At 39.8% G+C, this 23,240-nt stretch overlaps 1 protein-coding gene across 1 annotated transcript in view; it reads left to right on the top strand.

Moving 5' to 3' along the window:
- The window catches only part of RAD51B (RAD51 paralog B), a 336,350-nt gene that overhangs the window by 55,205 nt on the left and 257,905 nt on the right, over positions 1-23,240 (top strand).

Here is a 23,240-nt window from a genome sequence, read left to right as displayed (position 1 = left end):
AAAAGACCCTGGACAGTTAAGCCCAGTCAAAGGTGACTATGGGGTGCGGTGCTCATCTCATTTTTCAGACCAAGGAGCCGCCGTTGTCCACAGACAGCTTTCTGGGTCATGTGGCCAGCATGACTAAACCGTTTCTGGTGCAACGGGACACTGTGACGAGTGCCAGTGCGCATGGAAATGCTGTTTACCTCCCACCACAGGGGTATCTATTTATCTACTTGTATGTTTTCAAACTGCTAGGTTGGCAGGAGCTGGGACAGAGCAACGGGAGCTCACCCCGTTGGGCAAATTCAAACCACCAACTTTCCAATCGGCAAGCTCAGTGGTTTAGACCACAGCGCCACCCATGTGCCACAGTAGCTAGTCCTAATAGCTTATATTTATTGTAGGGGTTTGTGTCATGAGAGAGATCTTAGCTGCTGAAATTGAGACAATTTGGGCAAAGTTCCAAACATATATTCATGATTAGAATCGATAAAGGCAGCATTTGGGGATTCATGTTTCACAACTGCTACTTAATGGCATAGCTGTCAACTTTTCTCTTTTTTTAAGGGAAATCCTATTCGGAATAAGGGAATTTCCCTTAAAAAAAGGAAACGTTGACAGCTATGCATGGGAATTGAACTTTGTGTAGGATAATAACATTCTCTGTGTTTTGAACTTCATATGTGTAATCTTTTTCTGTCTCTCAAGACATATAGTTATGGGATACTCAGTATCCAAAGAGGGAGTTAGCCTTATACTGTAAGTGCAAAATATAATGAGGAGAAAACATTCTTAGGAAGTCTGTGTAAATTCTTAAAATTTGTTTTACTTTGCAAGCATTTGACAAGTGCATTGACAGTTGCATCCGATAACACTGAAACCATTGTTAGGGTGGGGTGAGAATCTGATATTGTTTCACTTGAATTAAGCTTTGTGAGGAAATGCTTGGAAATTCTAGCTGTACTATTGACTGAACCCAGTCAAGTGGAACAGTTTTCAGGTTTTTGCACTAAATGGTGAGGGGGAAGGAGAGGGAACTAATTCAACCTGGATATGGCGGCTTACTTGACAAGCTTCTAACAGAGTGAAACGTAAATAAGTTCTGCAGATGAATTTATTGGCTGGAAACTACAGAAAAACATTCTCGTTTGTCTGTTTATCCACATATTTTGAAAAATGGTTATATTTTCACATGTGATGAAATTAATACAGGCTATGGTATTCCCAGTAGTGATGTATGGAAGTGAGAGCTGGACCATAAAGAAGGCTGATCGCCGAAGAATTGATGCTTTTGAATTATGGTGCTGGAGGAGACTCTTGAGAGTCCCATGGACTGCAAGAAGATCAAACCTCTCCATTCTGAAGGAAATCAGCCCTGAGTGCTCACTGGAAGGACAGATTGTGAAGCTGAGGCTCCAGTACTTTGGCCACCTCATGAGAAGAGAAGACTCCCTGGAGAAGACCCTGATGTTGGGAAAGATGGAGGGCACAAGGAGAAGGGGGCGACAGAGGACAAGATGGTTGGATAGTGTTTTCGAGGTTACCAGCATGAGTCTGACCAAGCTGCGGGGGGCAGTGGAGGACAGGAGTGCCTGGCGTTCTCTGGTCCATGGGGTCACGAAGAGTCGGACACGACTAAACGACTAAACAACAACAAAAATAGAATCTGACACGTGTATTAGTGGACGAAAAGTAAAGAAAATAAGAATGTTGAACATGATTAAGTCTCAAATGACTGCAGCTGCTCTGTCATTCGTAGGACTCGGAAATCTACCTGGAAGGTGAGCAATGCAGACCAGAAGTGATGCTGAGGAGGCAATGGAGTGCAGAGTTAATGGGAGGCTGTAACTAAGAAGTTGAATCTTGATTTTTGAGATTTATTTACTATATCATATACATATAACTTGTCATGCAATAAAATGCAACATATAAGAAATAAAAGAAGTGATTAAAATACAATTAAAATAATACAGCATCTAGAACAGCATATTACAGTTGCTGCAACAGGCAGAAAAATCATTAAGTGGTCCTCCAAGACCTTCAGAATTTTCCAGGAGCTCCATGGGAAAAACCACTGCACTGGATATCATAAATTTAAAGTGGCTATAGTTTTTTCCACATTGTTCAATACAACCCAGTGATTACATGTCAGACAAGGCAAATTTGCAAATTCAAACAAAGCTTTTGTGTGTAGGAAAAATTAAATACATACAGAAACTGCACAAGGAGGTGACAAAATATTCCTCTGTTAAGTGCATTAATAAACTATTCATATCTTCTGCAATCATTCACATCATACACACTTACCTCTCTGTACTACATATGCGGAATGCTGGATCACTCGTAGTATATATAATGAGTAAACTGTTACTGATGTATGATCGCCCTCAGAACAATTAATAAAAACAACACTGTTGACAAAATTATATTTTGGATCAACTTGTGTACAGAATTTTTAGATCAGGTGCCAGTTGGAATTAATTATCCCCTCCCCACTATCCATTGTTTCCCAGGAGGAACCTTGACAGTCAGTACTTTACTATAATAACAATATTTATTTACGGTTCTCAGCTTACTTTTCCTAATGTGGAATTAAGTTTAAGGTTTTAGTTCAGATCTAGTGGTTATGGTTCTGTGTCCTGTGAATTCATTTGTGATGTTAAAGGACATCTCACTAACTTTACTAAGATTCATATAAAAAAATAAAAAAATTGTCCAGTAGCACCTTAGAGACCAACTAAGTTTGTTCTTGGTATGAGCTTTTGTGTGCATGACTCTGAAACAGAAGTCACCAGACCTTTATATATAGTGAGAAGGTGGGGAGGGGTATTACTCAGAAGGGTGGTGGGAATGGGTGATTGGCTGATAGGTGTAGTAAACCTGTTGACGATTGTTAATGACTGCAATTGGTCTTACAGGAAAAAGCAAGGGATGAGATGGCCAAAAATAGCTTTATCATGTAAAATGAGATAAGAATCCAGTGTCTCTATTCAGACCAGGTCTCTCCATAGTTTTAATCTACTAAGATTCTGTTATAGTAGTGCACTGTGTCCTTTATAGTTTATCTATCAAAATGTGTGAAACAATTGTAAATGTATCAGAAGATCATTCTTCAGGTTCTAGTTTGAGGTTTCACTCCTTTCTCTCCTTTATTTATTTCTTTCATGCACACTTCATCCAATGCCAGTGTTATAACTAATTAGTTGGAAAAATTCCCCTGATGTCTTTCAAGTAATGACTTCTCAACAGTTCTTCGGTGATGAGATACTGGATTTCATTCATCTGTTAGTATGAGGCCTCTCTGGCACATCTTTGCTAGCAACATTTGTTTTGTATATGTATGCAGATATATTTCATAGGCTGGCAAAATGTTTTTATATTTTCTGTTAATAGTTTATGATAGAGCTGTGAATACTTTTATTGTACCTACTTTTTGAAGCTATTGCATACGTGATGCTTTTATTAGCTTATTATACTATTTAATATTTCTTACTGGGGTACCTTGAGGATCTGGTTAGGATTACTTGGCAAGATATAAAATCCATACAATAAATAAGTAGTCCATGTGGGCAAAACGAGAGTCAGACAGTCTAAAAGTGAAGGCCTGGACCTTTTTGTCTATCAGCATGTTGATTCCTGTTCCTTCATCTTTTGTGCATTTGTATGGCTATTTATATTTCCCCTAGACTAACCTATCAAGTTGATAAATTTTCTGCAGCAGTAGTTCAGTTCGAGACCAAACTTGACTTGTTCTTAGACGATATATGTACTCTGGATGACTTTATTTGTATTACATGGTTAAATATGATCTTGGTTCATTGGGATCCGATCTAAACAAAAATCTCCCTGATTTAGTGAGACTTTTCCTCCCTCTGAAATAGTTTTTCAACAGCTGGGCTGATTGAAAACAGACAGCAGCTGGCATCAAACTAACATTATATCATTTGTGTTTATATTTCCTACCCACACATTCTTTATTTTTAATGGTATATTAATTTTGAAACAGCATGTGACATACTGTTATAATTACATCATTTGGAACTGTGTTTATTCCCAAGAGCGCATATTTGATTTAGGAACTGTTTTTCCTGCTTTCTGTTATTCATGGCATGGCCAGCAGGCTTCTGCAGGAGGACCTGATGCTTATACCACTTTAAAGGTTTGCAGGCCCGCGACACAGAAACCCATTGAAACATCTTGGTGGGGATAGTGAATGATTTAAGGTTTGATAAAGTGCATTGGGGTTGATTAAACTTTAATAACAGCTTGGTGACTTCAGTGCAGGGCGCATTCATTCACTTCTCTCTCTTTTGCTTTGTAAACATCAGTCACTTTATGAGGAGTTTTATGTGTTTATATATGGTGCTTGTAATAGGGTTGAACGTCCGGCCTTCGGTCTTGTTCAGCAGGAAGCAATGGTTCTTGAGGCTATTTGTTAAAGGAAAACTGTAATAAATTTTAGTGCTCCTTAAAGCAGCTGAACAAAAATGTGCTTAATTAGAATAAGTAAGTTGAGGAAATTTCAAGGCTGTATCTTTTTAAAACAGAATTTTCCAGCGTTAGTTGAGCAGCTGTGTAAACCTAAAAGCTGCCATTTTAAATTATTTTGCAGTTGGAAGTGTAGCTTAGAGATATATGATTATCTGAAGATAAATATTCAACTGCAACTAGAAACTACGCTGTTGCAGGTCATTCCACAGTGCAGTTTATCTCTTCCTGTTCTTGTTCATTTTGCAGTGTGTGCCCAGGTCCATTACCTATATGGGCCTGTTGTTTTCCTTCAAAGAACATCTCTCTTAGATAAAGAGCAGGCTTTTCGAGGAGCTTGTCATCAAATCAGTTGATCCAAGCATTGTGCAGCATGCCACTTGAAGCTCAAATGGATTGTTTATCTATGTTTAAGTGGACTGTGGATAAGACCATGCACTCAGGAGAAGAGAGGAGCCTGCAGTATTGCTACTGTATCCAGATCACATTCTTTAATAAGTGCCAATAGCAGCTTTTTCAAATGTGAATGATAAACAAGACAGTCTAGGTACTTTATTCAAACAAGTTGCTTCCAGCATTGGGTGGCACAGAAGCAAAAAGATATGCAAATGCATTCGCTGCATAAGTTGTAAAAATGTATTTTCTCATATACTTTACTGGGATGTTAATACAACCGCTAAGGCGTCTTCTGTCAACATTCCTTTTGGTTTTGAGTATACTGGTACAGAAGCAGCCGCAGAAGAAGCAGGGAGGCCTGGTGTTGAGCCTCTCCTGGGTTGCTGCAAAGTCCTCCCAGACCTTAATGTTTTTTCTACAGTTGACTGGTCTATTTTTTCCTTTCCATTTGCCATAGCACTTAAAAGATTCAAGGTCAGTCCCAGAGTCTCACAGTTCTTTATCTTGCAGCTGGATTAAATGGGCACAAGATGTTGGACATAACATAATGATGGCTGACTGGGAACAGTTATGGACCACAGGTATGAAATTTACGGCATGTAATGCCCTAAGAGAAAACTTAATGAAAATGATTTATAGGTGGTACATGACACCAGTCAAGCTTGCAAAAATTTACCATCTGCCTGATAATAAATGTTGGAAATGTAATGAGATTGAAGGTACATTCTTCCACCTTTGGTGGACATGCCCAAGGATTAAGACATTCTGGGAGATGATTTATAACGAAATGAAAAAGGTATTTAAATATACTTTCCTGAAGAAACCAGAGGCTTTTCTCCTGGGCATGGTCGGCCAATTGGTGCTAAAGAAGGATAGAACATTTTTTATGTATGCAACAACAGCAGCAAGAATACTTATCGCGAAGTATTGGAAGACACAAGATTTACCCACCCGGGAAGAATGGCAGATGAAGTTGATGGACTACATGGAACTGGCGGAAATGACTGGCAGAATCCGAGACCAGGGAGAAGAGTCGGTGGAAGAAGAATGGAAAAAGTTTAAAGATTATTTACGGAAATACTGTAAAATTAATGAATGCTAGGAAAATGTTGGAATGAAGTTATATGGCTTTAGTAGAAATGTTATAAGGAATTAAGTATAAATAGATTAATAGAGTATTAAAGGAAAAAATAAGGTTAGAATGTGCTAAGATAATTATAGGATAGAAAACAGAGAAAGATGGAAAGGAATTGCTGAAACAGTTAACAGAAGTGGAATACAAAAAGGGAGGTGTGAGGAAGTCGCGGAAATAAGTGAATGAAAGATAAGATATTGAAATTATTTGATGTGTTTTAAATTGTTTTTTGTTTTGTTTTGTTAGTTTAAATGTGTTGGTGTTGTGTGGTGTTTTTGTGTTGTATTGTAGTTGTATTGTATTGTTCTTTTTTGTAGTGTTTAAATTGGGAAAGTAATAAATATTATTTAAAATATATATATATACTTTACTGGGATGGGCGGGGTAGAAATAAATTATTATTATTATTATTATTAAATCAATGGAAGCAATCAATGTAGATCAATCTGTACAGTAAGGGAAAAAGTTAATGTTAAACATGGCACCATATTTTGAAATTATTACCAAAATGGTGCTGTAAATATAATGATTATAAAATTAAAAAATGAAATAGCTTATGTATTTTTCTCTTTATTTCGTAGATTTATGCTTTACACTGTACCTAAAGTCCACACACAGTAGGTTATTTTAGGTTGGTTGACAGTTTGCAGGCAAGTACAGGTCTGCTTCCTAAGCCCTGTACGAGGAAAGTATCAGCCAGAATGGACTGTTGAAGATAACTTTGTGTAGTTTCAGCTGAGATCTGGAAGTGATAACAAGTGATGGTCTCTTCATTTTCTCTTCCTTCTAGATTTGTCCTGTAATAGACTATTTCTGGGTACCAGTTTGGGCTTGTCATTATGTTTTTTTCACTACAGTGAGTCAGTATTGCAGTTCACAGAATACCTAACATAAATTTGTAAGATGTAGGTCTCTGCCCAATGAGTCTCTGAAATGATATGGTTGTATTGAAGGCCTTGGCTTTAGACAGCTGATTTTGTGATGTGTTCTGATGAAAGCTGCAAGCTTGTAAATATGTGTAGCAGTCAATGTGTTTCCTACATAAGGTGGTGATTTATATATCCAGAAAGTGAAACATTTGTGTGGATTGTTACAGGATTAGCCTTAGGCTAATGGTGGGCTGAAAGTTACTGAAGTTTGTGTGGAACTGTACAACTGCGTCCTGTCCACGAGCCCAAATGTCACCAATATGTTTCAGGTAGAGAATAGGCATTTGTGAATAGGAGATGAGAAGGCATCTATAAAGATGTTGGCCCACTGTGAAGCTATTCAAGTGCCCATTGCAGTGCCATTGACCAGAAGAGCTCCCCCAAACTGAGAGATTGTCAATAGACTGTAGTTTCCTTTGGATGTTAGTGTTGTCCTATATGTAAGTTGGGAGTACTGCTTACATATAGTTTGAGGGTTGAGTCCATATAACCCTGTACTTTGAATGCTATACTGCTCTCTGAAACTATAGGGTGTCCAGGATAGCCTAGTTTATATATTTTGGGTATTGGATAAAGATGCTTCTTCAGCGTCTGAGGCTGTCAGGGACCGTGCTGAGAAGGGCTGCACTGATGAGGAATGGTGGGAGCCTTCCCCACCCCCTGTTCCTAATAAGGATCCTAAATCTTCCCAGGAGCAGTGGGACAGTATAGATTTGGAACAGTGGTTCGCAGAGGGGCATAGACCTGAAGACAAAAGTTGGGACAAACTCGGTGTTGAACAGCTAGGAGAAGAAGAACTGGGGGAGAGAGAGTTAACAGGTTCTCTCTTGCTGGAAAGCCTACATCTGCCCAGCCCAAGGTCACACTGAGCAGATAAGGTGGCAGCGCAGAAAACAAAGTGGTTGTGAGCTCGGGTTGCGAGATGAGGAAGTGACTTGTGTGACTCGGGGGGGGATGGGTGTAAACCTTAATTGGGAGCACCTTTACTCTGAGAATGGACTCTTTGTTCTTTCGCTGTGTTCATTAAAATCTCTTTAAATGGTAAGAGACTATTTTTGCTTTGTTCTGCTTATCCATTGCCAAAGGGAGGGAGGAAGCCGCGCCCCCGAAGCCTGACAGAGGCATGGCTTTATGGATTTGGTCCTGCACATCTGCAGGAAATTTCTTTATCAGCTTGTGTAATTCCTTCTGGTATTCCTCAACTGAGAATAAGAGAAATGAATGAATGAATGAATGAATGAATGTGGTGTTGTAGATTCGCTGATCAGCTTCCTTTATGTAGAGGAGATCAGTTTGTTCATGATGACAGCAGCTCTTCCTTTGTCATCCTCTTTGTTTATATTGTCACTGTTGTTTCTCGGTCTGTAGATGGCATCACACTGTAGACGTTCTGAAAATTAATGATACTTCCTGGTTCATGTGCTCATCAAAAGAAATCCTCTAAAAATATCAAGGGTTGTGATGTTAAAAATAATAACCTTGTGTTCAGATTAGAGCAAATTATTTTGTGGCTGAAAAATCAGTCTGTCAGTCATTCTATACTATGTGGATTACGAATGTACAGAAATACATGCAACTACTCTATTAATAATTCTGTGTTGTCGTTATTATTCTTGTGTAACTTTCATTGCTGGAAGGCCACAATTTTTGTTCTTAAATGCATTCAAAAATAATATGGTCAACAAGCCAGAGCCCTTCCAGCTTATGTTTGTCATCTTTACCTCTTGTCTAATTTTTTATTGCTTTTAATGTTCCATGATTCAGGGATAATTTTCTTGATTAAGTATAGCTGTTGTTTTTAGTAGAAAGGAATAAACTGACAGCTGTGTTATATTAACAGCAAAGCTGGAGAAGGAGCAGACACAACAGTTTTGTTTTCGTAGTTTTCTCATCCGTGTTTAGCTCAATGCTGTTGCCTTATCTTGGTAGTGCTGTGAAATATCTACCAGACTACTTTGAAGTCATAGATCTAAGCTAAGAAAAAGTGAGTGCAATAAAATAGATTGAAGGATGTAAAGTAATAGGCTAAACACACAAACACATGCAAATAAATGTAGTATTCAGAATTTATGGTTAGTCTTTATGTAAATAATTGGCACTCCTCTACTACAGGTCACATCAAAGGTCATTTCCGCCAATTTTCGCAAATAATTACTACGATGTAGCCTGTAGCTTCAGAGTTGTGGCCTATTACCAATCACCATAAAAGGCTACAAAGATGTGGAGTTGCGGATATGGAGCTGTGCCTATGTAATAATGGCCTTGATGGTTTTTCAGGGGTGATATTGCCGAGGCAAGAGTTCTGCTAGGATATAAATTACTGGACTAGAGTCATTATCTATGTCCTGTCTTCAAACCTAAATGGTGAATATGAAATAGTTATTTCAAAGTAGTTGTGCTGAATTCTCTAAATCCAGTTCCTGGGAGGAGGGACATACCAATGGAAAACCTAGTCTGTGCATTAGTATTGGTACAAATATATATACCCATGCATTATTTATTCAATCTGGACCCATGTGACTAAACTTGGCCAAAAAGTTGTACCTACATTAGAAGTGCCATACAAAATGTCTTCAGAATTAATCAGTGATGAGATCTATCTTAGCTGTGCAGTAGTTTATTTTTTTTAAAAAATCTACCCTCAAGTAATCACATTTTTGGAGTTTTACCTGTGTCACCTGGGTTGCATTAATGCTAATCTCTGAGATGATTTGCAACTATCTTTGTGTATATACTTCCACCTAGAATATATATCTGATAGTTGGAAATGAAAGTCCCTTCATTAAGTTCCTGCATTTTAAGAAATGTTTGTAGCCAGTTTTTAGTATTTTGATATTTTATGAATAACCAGCACACCTGGATAATTGAATTTAATTATTTAATCAGATGTGTCTTACTGAGATCTTACCAAAATGGAATCACTGAAAGCATAACAAAATACTGGGGCATACACATGCAAAAGGACTTTGAGTTTGTTTTTCTCAAACTCTGCTCCCTTCCTCATGCCATAGTCACAATGATACTGCTTTGTAACTGAAACAACTTTCAAAAGCAGCTTATTGACTTGTGAAGGGAAATGATGCCCCAAACCTTTGAGGACTCATGAAATGCAGCTCTTTAGATCTTGGCTTTGGTGCTTTGTTTCTTAATAAAACTGTAATTGTAATGAGTGCTCATATATGTAAAGAAGATTGCTGACTATGCAGATACAAGTTTTTGATGCAAGAGATTCCCACATATAAAATAGTTAAAAGGAATGTGGGAATGTAATTAAGCAATTGAAATATTTAATACATCTTAATATAAAGTAGATACAAATGGGGCTAGATTCCAAAGAGCAGAGCAGATTCAGAGATGTGTGAGCAGATGAAATTCTAATTATGGTACTGTTCCACAAACATATTGTGCTCAACAGCTCAAGCAAACATATTATTTCAGTTCTCTTTTCTCACACAGGAATCCTTCACTAAGTTAAAAAATTATTCCGCTAACAAACATTCCAACCCATTGTGCCCTGGTCACATTTTTTGCTGTTTGGGTTTGTATTGTTTTATAGTCACTTCTTCTGATATTCCTTCCTATGGAACCATTTTATCTTCTTCCTCTGTAGTACTGCAAGAGTCATATTATGCTTGAGTAATTTGACTGCCTGTTGAGATGTATGAATTTCTGTTTTAACCATCAATTCCCTCTTAAAACATGTTCCCATCTTTCAATTAGTTCATTTTACCTATATTCCTACCCACTCTGCATTATTTGATTAAAAACTGATATATGTGTTATGCTGTAATCTCAGTCACGTGTATTGGGAAGTTCATAGAATCATAGAATTATAGAGTTGCAAGGGACCATGAGGATCATCTAGTCTATGGGTAGGCAACCTAAGGCCTGGGGGCCCAATCCAGCCCAATTGCCTTCTAAATCCGGCCTGCGGACAGTCCGGGAATCAGCATGTTTTTACATGAGTAGAATGTGTCCTTTTATTTAAAATGCATCTCTGGGTTATTTGTGGGGCATAGGAATTCGTTCATTTCCCACCCCCAAATATAGTCCGGCTCCCCACAAGGTCTGAGGGACAGTGGACCGGCTCCTGCTGAAAAAGTTTGCTGACCCCTGATCTAGTCCAGCTCCCTGCAGTTTAAGAATATGCAGCTGTCCATTACAGGGATCAAATCTGTAACCTTGCCATTATCAACACCACATTATAACCAATAAAGTGGGACTTTCCAAATGAAAACGGAATCAGGCTACAGACCTTTCAGTTGTAAACAGTGTGCCAATCTGAATTACAGTTCTAGATGATATCTCTCTAAATAGAAGACATATGAGTGGAACATAAAATGCCTTACAAATAAAAGTATAAGCTGTAGCTGGGGGCATTGAACTGCAAATGGAAAAGTAGAAAAGTTGTAAGATAGGGTTAGATTTTCATTATGTCTGCTTCCCTCAGTAGAGTCTTTATACAAATGTACAGGCCAGGAATGTTGTCTTTTAAAAGTTTTGTATGACTTAATTAAACTTTGAACATTTACGAGACCAGCGGATGCAAAAGGAAGAACAGCCAATTTCTTCAAATGCTGTTCTCTTTGATACAACAGACATGACCTGACCTCCAAAAATTCTTGGTAAAAAGCCTTTCTTATTCAACACTCAGATTTATTGCCATTAGAATATCCAGTGTTATTTTCAACTATTTAGCCTACTAATACTTCATTAAGTTATGTCCCGAAGAAATTAAGATGCACTAATACTTATCTCCAAAGTAAAAACTCTTATTTACCAGTAAACAGATGTATTTTAGTTTCTCCCTGGCATTACAACTTTCTCACTCCAACCAGTTTCAGAAATGACTCCTATCATTTACAGGGTGGGGGATTGCATTTTTGAACATTTGTTAAAAGTTCATTTATAGAGAGAATTGGCACACCATGGAAGAGTTTCTAAGGTTGGTCTTTCCCTGATGCTTGGATTTTTGAAGGGACAGTTTGTACATTCCATTCAGCAGCATCAACTGATAAAGAGTTTCCTGGGTTGTAACATTTTAGGCTGCCAGTAGGGAGTTCTGCATCTGAATTCCGCTCTCAAAATAAATGACCTTCATTTAGAAAAGTAGCATGTTGGGGGAAGGCTTGGCTCAGTTTTGTTCTTCTGTGCTTGATGTGCTAGATTTATAGGTGCAGGGACTTCTACGCATGGGGTGACATTTAAACATCCAAGTCCCACAACTATAGCCGGAAGTAGTACAGACCAGGAAAAGCACCAGGTGGCCTTAAATTAATTGCGTTGTTGGATGTTGGAGAGCACTTACAAATGTGATTTATCTTTCTCATCTGCAGTTTTACATGGTAGCATCCTAGGAAGCCTGTGCTGTGTGATTTTGCTGAATACACAGGTCAGCACTTAGATGCACATCTTGTTTCTTCTACTACATTAGAAGCATAAAAACTTAAATAGCTAGAGGAAGCCGCATTACCTTGTTTTTGAACATTTGAAACAAACATCATTTTTTCTGAAAAAGCTTTTTAATGAGCAAAGTTATTTTTAAGATAATATCCCAAGCTAAGAAAATACTTTTACTTCACCAGACTGATGTGCCGGAATGTTGCAGTATATTAACATGCAGTACAAATATTACCATAGAGAAGGAGGGAAGCTGAATGATCACACGCAGATTGTTTCAGTTTGCTGACTTGAAGCAGATGACAGAGTTACAATTCTTAGCAAGGAAACAGACCTGCTGAACCAATCGTGTTCCCCATTTGAGCCAATTGGTGATTACCTTTTCCTTAGAGAGGTGAAGCGAGGGCTTTTGTTGGTGGGGAGAAGTTGAGGGATTCTACAGGGAGCTTTTTAGCAGCTGTTTGTTCAGCTGAATATGTCAATTTGTGTCTTAAATGTTCAGAACTTCAGTATTCTTTGGCCTGCCATGTTTCTTATTCTCATGCCACAATGTTCCGTTTTAAGATTTTATTTCATTGTATGGTGACTTTGAGATTACAGTTATTTCCTAATGTAAATACACGTATTGGTTCAGAATAACAAAAGAGGAGGTTATTCTATTAAAATATTCTGTTTAGTGCTGATTGCAATAAAATAGAGATGGTAGAGGAATTTAAAGTTTATTGAAGCAGTCACATTGTGTGTAAGGTACAGTGGTGCCTCGCAAGACGAAATTAATCCGTTCCGTGAGGCTCTTCGTCTAGCGGTTTTTTTGTCTTGCGAAGCAAGCCCATTGACAGCTTAGCGGATTAGCGCTATTAGCGGTTTAGCGGCTTTTAGCGGATCAGCTGATAAGCGGCTTAGCGGCTTAGGAAAAGGGGAAAAAAGGGGGGGGGAACCCGCAGGAACTCGCAAGACATTTCGTCTTGCGAAGCAAGCCCATAGGGAAATTCGTTTTGCGAAGCACCTCCAAAACGGAAAACCCTTTCGTCTAGCGGGTTTTCCGTCTTGCGAGGCGTTCGCCTTGTGGGGCACCACTGTATAAAATAAATAAATGAATTTGCTTTATGAACAGTCACAATGAATCCCCGTCAGAGCTTTGGGGACGCTCTGTAAAGCATGTCAAGTCTCTCTCTTATTACCATAGTTCGTCATTCTGTCTTAATAAATGAAGACATAATTGACTCCCTCTCCCCACTCATTTTAGTACTCATTTTGAATTATTGTAGCTGATAAACTTTGCTACATGTATTAAGGTTTTTATTTGCTAAAAGTGCATAGGATAACTTGAGCTTGCAGGGCAGCATCTGAAGAAGGAGCAAAAAGGGTTTTCTCCTGTGTGTGTGTGTGTTTCTTTGTGGCTGATTAGCTGCTCTCCCTGTGCAAAGGTCAGAGGGGGCAGGGTTTCTGTTGAGGCAGGTGATTAGCTGTGGGAGGAGCTTATCAGAGCTTGTAGGGCAGGGGGGGGGAGTTATTTGTCCTGTCTGCACACTTCTTATGATGGAGGACCGCTGTAGCCACCCCCAACGACACGTTCTCAAGATGGAGAGTGAGGGAACAGCTGCAGTCGCCTGCGGTTCCTGCACAATGTTTGCCATCTTACCAAAGGTTGCAGGCAGCTTTACCTGCAGCAATTGCATGTTGATTGCCCTCTTAAAAGACAAAGTCCAGCAACTGGAGGAACGTGTAGCTATGCTCCAAAGAATTAGAGAGTTGGAGCTCTTCTTGGAAGCAACAGAGCACACCGTCTCCACCAAGGAGGAGACAGGGGACTCCCCTGAGAAGGAGGCTAGTTCACCAACACAGGAGCCAGATATATGGAGAAACGTGACTCAAAGAAGTAGGAGGCCCAGGGTTCGCTCTGATTGTTTAGAAATACACAATCGCTTTGAGGTCCTCTTCCCTAGCATGGAAGACGAAGAGCAGACTCCATTTGAGGATCTCTCCCTCATTACAGTCGATCAGGTATATGAAGACGAGCAGCAAAGTCAGTACTCAGGGAATGTGCAGGCAACCTTGGAACAGACAGCTCATGGAAGAACCCCGACTAGACCTAAGAGGAGTCGTGTAGTGGTGATAGGGGATTCCCTACTGAGGGGAACAGAAGCAGTGATCTGTGGGCCTGACAAGATGTCTCGGGAAGTGTGCTGTCTCCCCGGGGCTAAGATCCAAGATGTAACTGAACGACTGCAAGGAATCATAAAACCCACTGACAAATACCCCTTCCTCTTGGTTCATGTGGGAACCAATGACACTGCAAGCAATAGCCTCCAGAAGATCAAAAGAGACTACGAGGCTCTGGGCAGGAAATTGAAGCAATTAAATGCACAAATTGTCATCTCATCTGTCCTCCCAGTTGAATGACGTGGCCCAGGAAGAGAGGGAAAAATAGTGGAAGTGAACAGATGGCTTCGCAAATGGTGTAAACAGGAACGGTTTGGATTCTTAGATCACGGACTGCAGTTTCTTGAAGATGGACTTCTGGCAAGCGATGGACTGCACCTCACAACGGTTGGGAGGAATGTTTTTGCCAAAAATCTCAGAAACCTCATCAGGAGGGCTTTAAACTGACTAATGTGGGGGAGGGAGACAGTGCCCCTGAAGGTAGGAGTCTATCAATTGATGAAGATGATCATCCAAATGTCATAGACCAAATGGAGCAAACAGCACGCAGACCTAGTGGTGGGAGGAAAAAATCCTTAAATAAGAGACATGGGGCAATGATTAATGGACTTCAATGTCTGTACACTAATGCGCAAAGCATGGGAAATAAACAAGATGAGCTTGAGCTCTTGGTACAGCAAACTAAATATGACATAATAGGCATCACTGAAACCTGGTGGGATAAGTCCCACGACTGGAATGTAATAATGGAGGGATACAATCTATTTCAGAGAAACAGACCAGACAAGAAAGGAGGAGGAGTGGCGTTATATGTCAGGGATGTGTATACCTGTGAAGAGATCCAAGATTTAGAACCTCAAAGCCAAAGTGAGAGCATTTGGGTCAAAATTAAGGGAGAGAAGAATAACAGTGACCTCATTGTGGGAGTTTACTATAGATCCCCAAGCCAAACGGAGGACATAGATGATGCCTTCCTGGAACAGATGGCCAAGCATGCAAAAGGAAGGGAGATAGTAGTAATGGGGGACTTTTTTATTATTATTATTAATTTTTTGAAAAAAAATTTCTTTTACAAATTTATATAAACACATTCATATTCAATATAATACAAAATTCTTTTAGACTTTCCCCAGCTCCCTCCGCAATCCTCATAATTTTAAATTTAATTCGCATTTCCTTTATAGTTGTATTGCCAGTTTATGAATCTTTACAGCTCTTTTCCCTCTTACAATACCCTTTCTCCTCACAAAGCTTCTTTAAATCCAACTAGCGTTGTCTGTCCATCACAAATGTTTTCCAGATAAATCGTAAACTTTCTCCAGTCCTGAGTGAACTTGTGATCTTTTTGATATCTAATTTTTCCTGTCAGTTTATCTAATTCAGCAAAGTCTATCAATTTCCATCTCCATTCTTCCAATGTTGGTAATTCTTCTTGTTTCCATTTTTGAGCCATGTAATGGGGGACTTCAATTACCTGGATATTTGTTGGATGTCAAACTCAGCCAAGAGCATAAGGTCAAACAGATTCCTCACTGGCCTTGCAGACAACTTCGTTATAAATAAATAAATAAATAAATAAATTTTATTTATATCCCGCCCTCCCCAGCCGAAGCCGGGCTCAGGGCGGCTAACAATAATCAAATAATCACACATTCTAAAAATATTTCATTATAAAAATTCATTAAAATCAAATTAATGGCAACCAATTAAGCAAAATTCTGTGCAGGTTGCCAGAGGAGGGAGTCAGGCTGCGCCCTGACCAAAGGCCTGGTGGAACAACTCTGTCTTGCAGGCCCTGCAGAAAGATGTCAGGTCCCGCAGGGCCCTAGTCTCTTGTGACAGAGCGTTCCACCAGATTGGAGCCACAGCCGAGAAGGCCCTGGCTCTAGTTGAGGCCAGCCTAACCTCTCTGAGGCCTGGGACCTTGAGGATGTTATTATTTGCAGACCGTAGGTTTCTCTGTGGGGCATACCAGGAGATGCGGTCCCGTAGGTACGAGGTCCCTGGTCGTTGTCCAGAAAGTGGGAGAAGCAACAAGAGGAACAGCCATTTTAGATCTGGTCCTAACCAATGTTGATGACCTGGTTAGTGGGGTAGAAGTGGAAGGATCATTAGGCGTGAGTGATCATGCTCTTCTGAAGTTTACTATACAGCGGAAAGGAGCAGCCAAGCATACTAGGACTCAATTTCTTGACTTTAAGAAAGCCGACTTCATTAAACTTAGGGAAGTGCTGGGTGAGATCCCATGGTCAGTAATACTAAAAGGAAAGGGAGTTCATGATGGCTGGGAGTTTGTTAAGAGGGAGATAGTAAAAGCACAACTTCAGGCAATACCAATGAGATGGAAACATGGAAGGTGCCTAAAGAAGCCAGGGTGGCTATCTAAAGAACTTTTAACTGAGTTAAGATTAAAAAAGGATGTGTACAAAAAATGGAAAAGGGGGGAAACCACCAAAGAGGAATTCAAACAAATAGCCAGCACGTGTAGACACAAAGTCAGAAAAGCTAAAGCACAGAATGAACTCAGGCTTGCTAGAGAGGTTAAAAGCAACAAAAAAGGCTTTTATGGGTATGTTTGTAGCAAAAGGAAGAACAAAGAAACAGTGGGGTCACTCAGAGGAGAAGATGGTGAAATGCAAACAGGGGACAGAGAAAGGGCTGAACTCCTCAATGCCTTCTTTGCCTCAGTCTTCTCCGATAAAGAAAACAATACCCGACCTGAAGAATTTGGAGCAAATGATTCAGCAGAGGAAACACAGCCCAGAATAACTAAGGAGATAGTACAAGAATACTTGGCTAGTTTAGATGTATTCAAGTCTCCAGGGCCAGATGAACTGCATCCAAGAGTATTAAAAGAACTGGCAGATGTGATCTCAGAACCACTGGCAGTCATCTTTGAGAATTCCTGGAGAACAGGCGAAGTCCCGGCAGACTGGAGGAGGGCAAATGTTGTCCCTATTTTCAAAAAGGGGAAAAGAGAGGACCCAAATAATTACCGCCCAGTCAGTCTGACATCAATACCAGGGAAGATTCTGGAGCAGATCATTAAGCAAACAGTCTGTGAGCACCTAGAAAGGAATACTGTGATCACCAATAGTCAGCATGGATTTCTGAAAAATAAGTCATGTCAGACTAACCTGATCTCGTTTTTTGACAGAATTACAAGCCTGGTAGATGAAGGGAACACAGTGGATGTAGCCTACCTTGATTTCAGCAAGGCATTTGACAAGGTGCCCCATGATATTCTTGTAAAGAAGCTGGTAAAATGCGGTCTTGACTATGCTACCACTCAGTGGATATGTAACTGGCTGACTGACCGAACCCAAAGGGTGCTCATCAATGATTCCTCTTCATCCTGGAGAAGAGTGACTAGTGGGGTGCCACAGGGTTCTGTCTTGGGCCCGGTCTTATTCAACATCTTTATCAACGACTTGGATGATGGACTCAAGGGCATCCTGATCAAATTTGCAGATGACACCAAACTGGGAGGGGTGGCTAACACCCCAGAGGACAGGATCACACTTCAAAACGACCTTGACAGATTAGAGAACTGGGCCAAAACAAACAAGATGAATTTTAACAGGGAGAAATGTAAAGTATTGCACTTGGGCAAAAAAAATGAGAGGCACAAATACAAGATGGGTGGCACCTGGCTTGAGAGCAGTACATGTGAAAAGGATCTAGGAGTCTTGGTTGACCACAAACTTGACATGAGCCAACAGTGTGACGCAGCAGCTAAAAATGCCAATGCAATTCTGGGCTGCATCAATAGGAGTATAGCATCTAGATCAAGGGAAGTAATAGTGCCACTTTATTCTGCTCTGGTCAGACCTCACCTGGAGTACTGTGTCCAGTTCTGGGCACCACAGTTCAAGAAGGACACTGACAAACTGGAACGTGTCCAGAGGAGGGCAACCAAAATGGTCAAAGGCCTGGAAACGATGCCTTATGAGGAACGGCTAAGGGAGCTGGGCATGTTTAGCCTGGAGAAGAGGAGGTTAAGGAGTGATATGATAGCCATGTTCAAATATATAAAAGGATGTCACATAGAGGAGGGAGAAAGGTTGTTTTCTGCTGCTCCAGAGAAGCGGACACGGAGCAATGGATCCAAACTACAGGAAAGAAGATTCCACCTAAACATTAGGAAGAACTTCCTGACAGTAAGAGCTGTTTGACAGTGGAATTTGCTGCCAAGGAGTGTGGTGGAGTCTCCTTCTTTGGAGGTCTTTAAGCAGAAGCTTGACAACCATATGTCAGGAGTGCTCTGATGGTGTTTCCTGCTTGGCAGGGGGTTGGACTCGATGGCCCTTGTGGTCTCTTCCAACTCTATGATTCTATGATTCTAACTATAAAAAGGATATAAGGATCCTAAATATCAAGCAAGCAAGCTACTAAATGAGATACTACAAGATTACTAGTAGCTAAATGATAAATATTTATCCTGCGGTAAGAAATATGCATTGTTCTCTTCCTGACACTCCCTTCTCAACAGCTTGCCACCCCTTTCTCTCTTTTCCCCTGTCCAGTCACTCCTCCTATTGGGCCCTCCTTTTAAAAATACTTCATTCAGAACACATACACCATCTTTGAAGCCATTTCCATGTCACAGTGGTCTGGTTCACATGACAAACTGGAGTATGGTTCACCATAAGGGTCACCAACTCAATGCCTGCTGGTACTATTGTGCTCAGCAAGGTCTTCCTTGGTGCTGCCCAGCCAGTGGTCCCAGACTTTGAGCTTTCTTTCTTTCTTATTTTAAAGTAAGTCTCTAGCCCTTCTAGAAAGTTATGAAGAAAAATGTGCAGAAAATGTGCAATTTCCATGAATTGAGTCAGCCTTTTGCTGCTTCCCCCTGTCTGTGTTTGGCTAATGAGTGAAGTCAGAGTTGTCACTGGGAAGTGAGTTGTTTGGAAACCAGGCAAACCCTGTGGTCCTAAAAAGCTGCTGTTTCCTCCTCCCTTTAGCACACTTTTCCTGTTTTTTTCTTTTTTTTAGTAGTCCTTGGAATCCCTGTAGCTTCCCCTGCCTTTCCCCGTAAGAACCAGGATCCATCCTCCCTGTGGTGGGTTCATCTGAGATCAGGTACTCATTAGAAGCTATAAAGCTGATGTCCTATGGTAAACATGAAATGACTGTACTCTCTGATTTTGTGTTATGCCATCAAAAATCAAAATGTGCCCATTGGTACAAAAAGGTTGGCAACTCCTGTTTTATCATGACTGTGTGAACATGCTGGCTTCTGGAGAGGAACTCACACTCACTTTGCTACTTCCCAGGATTTTAAGTTAGTGTGGGATGGCAGCTAAGCCAAGGTTTGCCTTAGTGTGTGGTTCAAACCTGGATTTGTGTTTTAACGATGACCTCTAACTATAGGACAAACCTTGGTTAAGGATCAAAGTTATGGAGGAGAAACCTTAACCATGATCCCATGTTTCAAGAATACACTAAAGCAAACATCAGCTCAGGTGACATACCACACTGGCAAGACTGAGAAAGGAACAAAGCAACTGTGATCTCATAAGCCAGGACATTTGTGTTCATGCTAAGCCATGACATGCAAGCATAACAGAATTCATGGTCTCCCTCCTATTCAAAACAGGGACAACTCCTTCTCTTAGGGCTGTGAGAGCTACTTTGGATAAGACTAGAATAAACCAAAGTAAGCTGTGTTGAGACCTGCAACCTAGAGCTGTTAACAGCATGTGCAGTTGGTTTACAAGCTTGTTTCAAAGCACTGGTTCCAGGATTGAAACCTCTTTCATAAGAACTTACCTGTGCAATCGAGTGAATTTTATTTGCTTTGTTCCATCCTCCCCTGTTGCCTGATGTGTGGTAGCTACACAGGATAGCGTTCTCTCAGTAGTGTTGTCCAGATTATGGAATTCTTTCCTTAGATAGGCTCATTTTACAGTTTCATTGATTGGTTTCACGTGGCAAGTTAATACCTCCATTCTGTTGGACGCATTTGTGATAACTTTTACTTTCCCCATTTAACTCAGTTTTGTTGCAATTGCTGATGTGATGGTATTGGCAATACTTAATAAGTACAGTGGTACCTCGGGTTAAGTACTTAATTCGTTCTGGAGGTCTGTTCTTAACCTGAAACTGTTCTTAACCTGAAGCACCACTTTAGCTAATGGGGCCTCCCGCTGGTGCTGCGCGGCTGCTGCGCGATTTCTGTTCTCATCCTGAAGCAAAGTTCTTAACCCGAGGTACTATTTCTGGGTTAGCGGAGTCTGTAACCTGAAGCATATGTAACCTGAAGCATATGTAACCCGAGGTACCACTGTAATATGTGTGACTTGGCTCATCTTCAAAAATAATACATAATAAAAGCAAGGCAAGCCAGAACTACACAAAGAGTCGTCTCTCCCACCCACCCCAGCTAGAAAATGGTTTCATTAAAAATATGCCAGGATTTGTGTAATGCACTAAAATTTGGGGATTTGTTTTAATAATAATAATAATCTTTAAAGAAAAAGCGTTATGCTGGAAGCATTTTGCTTTTGGACAGATGTGTATCACTTCAGAGCATTCAAGAATTGTGTTTTGAGAAATGAAAGAAAAGAACCAAAGAAAAGCTCCTTCCACTTCCCACCTGAGGAATTTTGATTCATTAGGAACCAAATCAGAAATCCCACTTAATCTGTATACTTCAGTTTTTCCTCTGCTCAGCTGGCCTGCAGGTGCAGCCAAGCTTGGCTGTTTTTTCAGTGTGGTGAAATTCACTGGCACACGTCCCTCAGAATGCAGCTGATGTCATGGAATAACAAAAACTTTGTGGGTAACCCCTAACAACCAAAGCAGCAGTAAACAGTAAATGCTGCCTCCACCAAGATATTGGAATTTAAAGATATTTAACAAGATGGTGCTTGCCTGCCAAGAATCATAAACATATAGTTTAATTACAGTCTTCCTAAATGTACTAACACATTACTAGAAACTAGCTATGATTTTCAGATTCAGAGCAGAATTGTGGCTATTTTGCAGCACTTTCTGCTACCTGATAGGTTATGCTGGTTTTTTTAAAAAATCTGTAAAATTTTAAAATATATCCTTATGCGGAGTAGAACAATAGAGTAATTTTCTGTGCTTTAAGTTTTCCAATTATCAAGGTATAATTTTGGTGGGGAATTAATCAAAAGGACTGAGTTCCAGGAATAAGCTGATTTATTTCAGGGTTCATTTCGATCCTGGAGCTATGCCTATTCCGGTTTTGTAGAATGACATTGGAGTACTGCTACATACCCCTGTGACAGTTAATGAACAGTTACACTGTTCCTGATTTTTATGTGTGTGGTAGAATGTGTCACTATTTCCATCTCAAATATAATTCATTTGTTTGGACTCTGCACATGATTATGCTTAGGGTGAGACTAAACTACCTGAACCTCTTAGGTACTTCTTTAAAATTTCCAAGGATGCTTTCTCAGGTGATATGACTCAGCTGAAATTATGAATTTATCTGCTGTTCATTTGTGCATTTTCTTGGAATTAGAGATGTGAAGACCTGTGGGGACAAACTAAAAAAAAATAAAAATTCAAGGCCCCTCCCCACATTTTTTCCAAGGTCACCCTCTCCTCCCCCAAAATGGGGGGTGGATTATGAAATATTTTCTTTCAGAATCATGAATAAAACTTAGAAGACAAGGTGCTTATATGTTTATTCCCCCAGAATGATTTCTAAAAATTACGTAACAAGAAGACTTTTATGTTAGATTATTGAACAGTATCAGATCATAAAATTCCTGTACGCCGAAGACAAGAAAGGCCTGAATTGTACACAGTACAATTGAATACAGTACAGTATCTCAAATGCAAGAGCCAAATGCATTTCTGCCTCTAGGGGGCACTGTCATTGTCATAATAAGAGAAGGAAGTCTGATTAGTGCCTTCTTTACTTGTGGGCTTCCTCTTGTTGGTATAGTAGAATCTGTCCTTCCTATTTTCTTGATAGGTCTCAAATTTGCGATTGTTTGATGACAGATATGAAGAAGCAGAAACTGATAGTGATAACTTAGAAAATGAGTATTCTTTGAGTCTTAGTTTCCCCTCCTCTTTTTCTCAACCCTTTTTTATGGAAATGACTGCTTTATGTCAGCTTGACACTGGAGGGTTGCAGAATGTAATGTTGACAGTTTCTTCTGTTTTTATTGTTTTTTTGCTGGGCCTTCATAAACTGGTAAAACCAAAGAGATGCCTAGTTCCTTACAGTTCATCAGCTTGCAGCTCTGTTTAAAATAGCAAAATAAAAAGTAAATTCAATGAGTATTTATTGTCTGAACAAACTGTACTTTTAATATACAAAACATGATAATTTTAAGGCATAACATAATACAGTTATGTTTCTAAAGTAGCAAATTGGCTTTTGATCTATAAACGACCCTAAAAATGTTGCAAATTTTTTTTATATCCCCCCCCCTCCAAATTTCCAGATGTTTTACATCTCTATTTGAAATAGTTCATCTGGTGTCATCTACACAACTGGTACATCACTGCTATTTGTCAAGCAGGCTTTCAGTTATTAAGAGAGAATAAGGGGTAATAAGTGACTTATTATTTATTGTAAATATTTCATGTAAAAATGTGAAATTGTACTCCGAAAAATTGTCTTGTGGTATCATTATTAAAACATTGAAGAAAATGTTGACATATATTAAACTACTGAACTTTTCTTTAAGGAGTTCATAGAATCATAGCATTGAAAGGGATCCCAAGGGTCATTTAGTCCAACCTCCTGCAAA

This window comes from Podarcis cretensis (genome assembly GCF_951804945.1).
Source record: "Podarcis cretensis genome assembly, chromosome: 1".
NCBI classification, from domain to species: Eukaryota; Metazoa; Chordata; class Lepidosauria; order Squamata; family Lacertidae; genus Podarcis; species Podarcis cretensis.
Note: the sequence above shows the minus strand (reverse complement) of the source record. Positions and strands in the feature narration are given on the sequence as shown.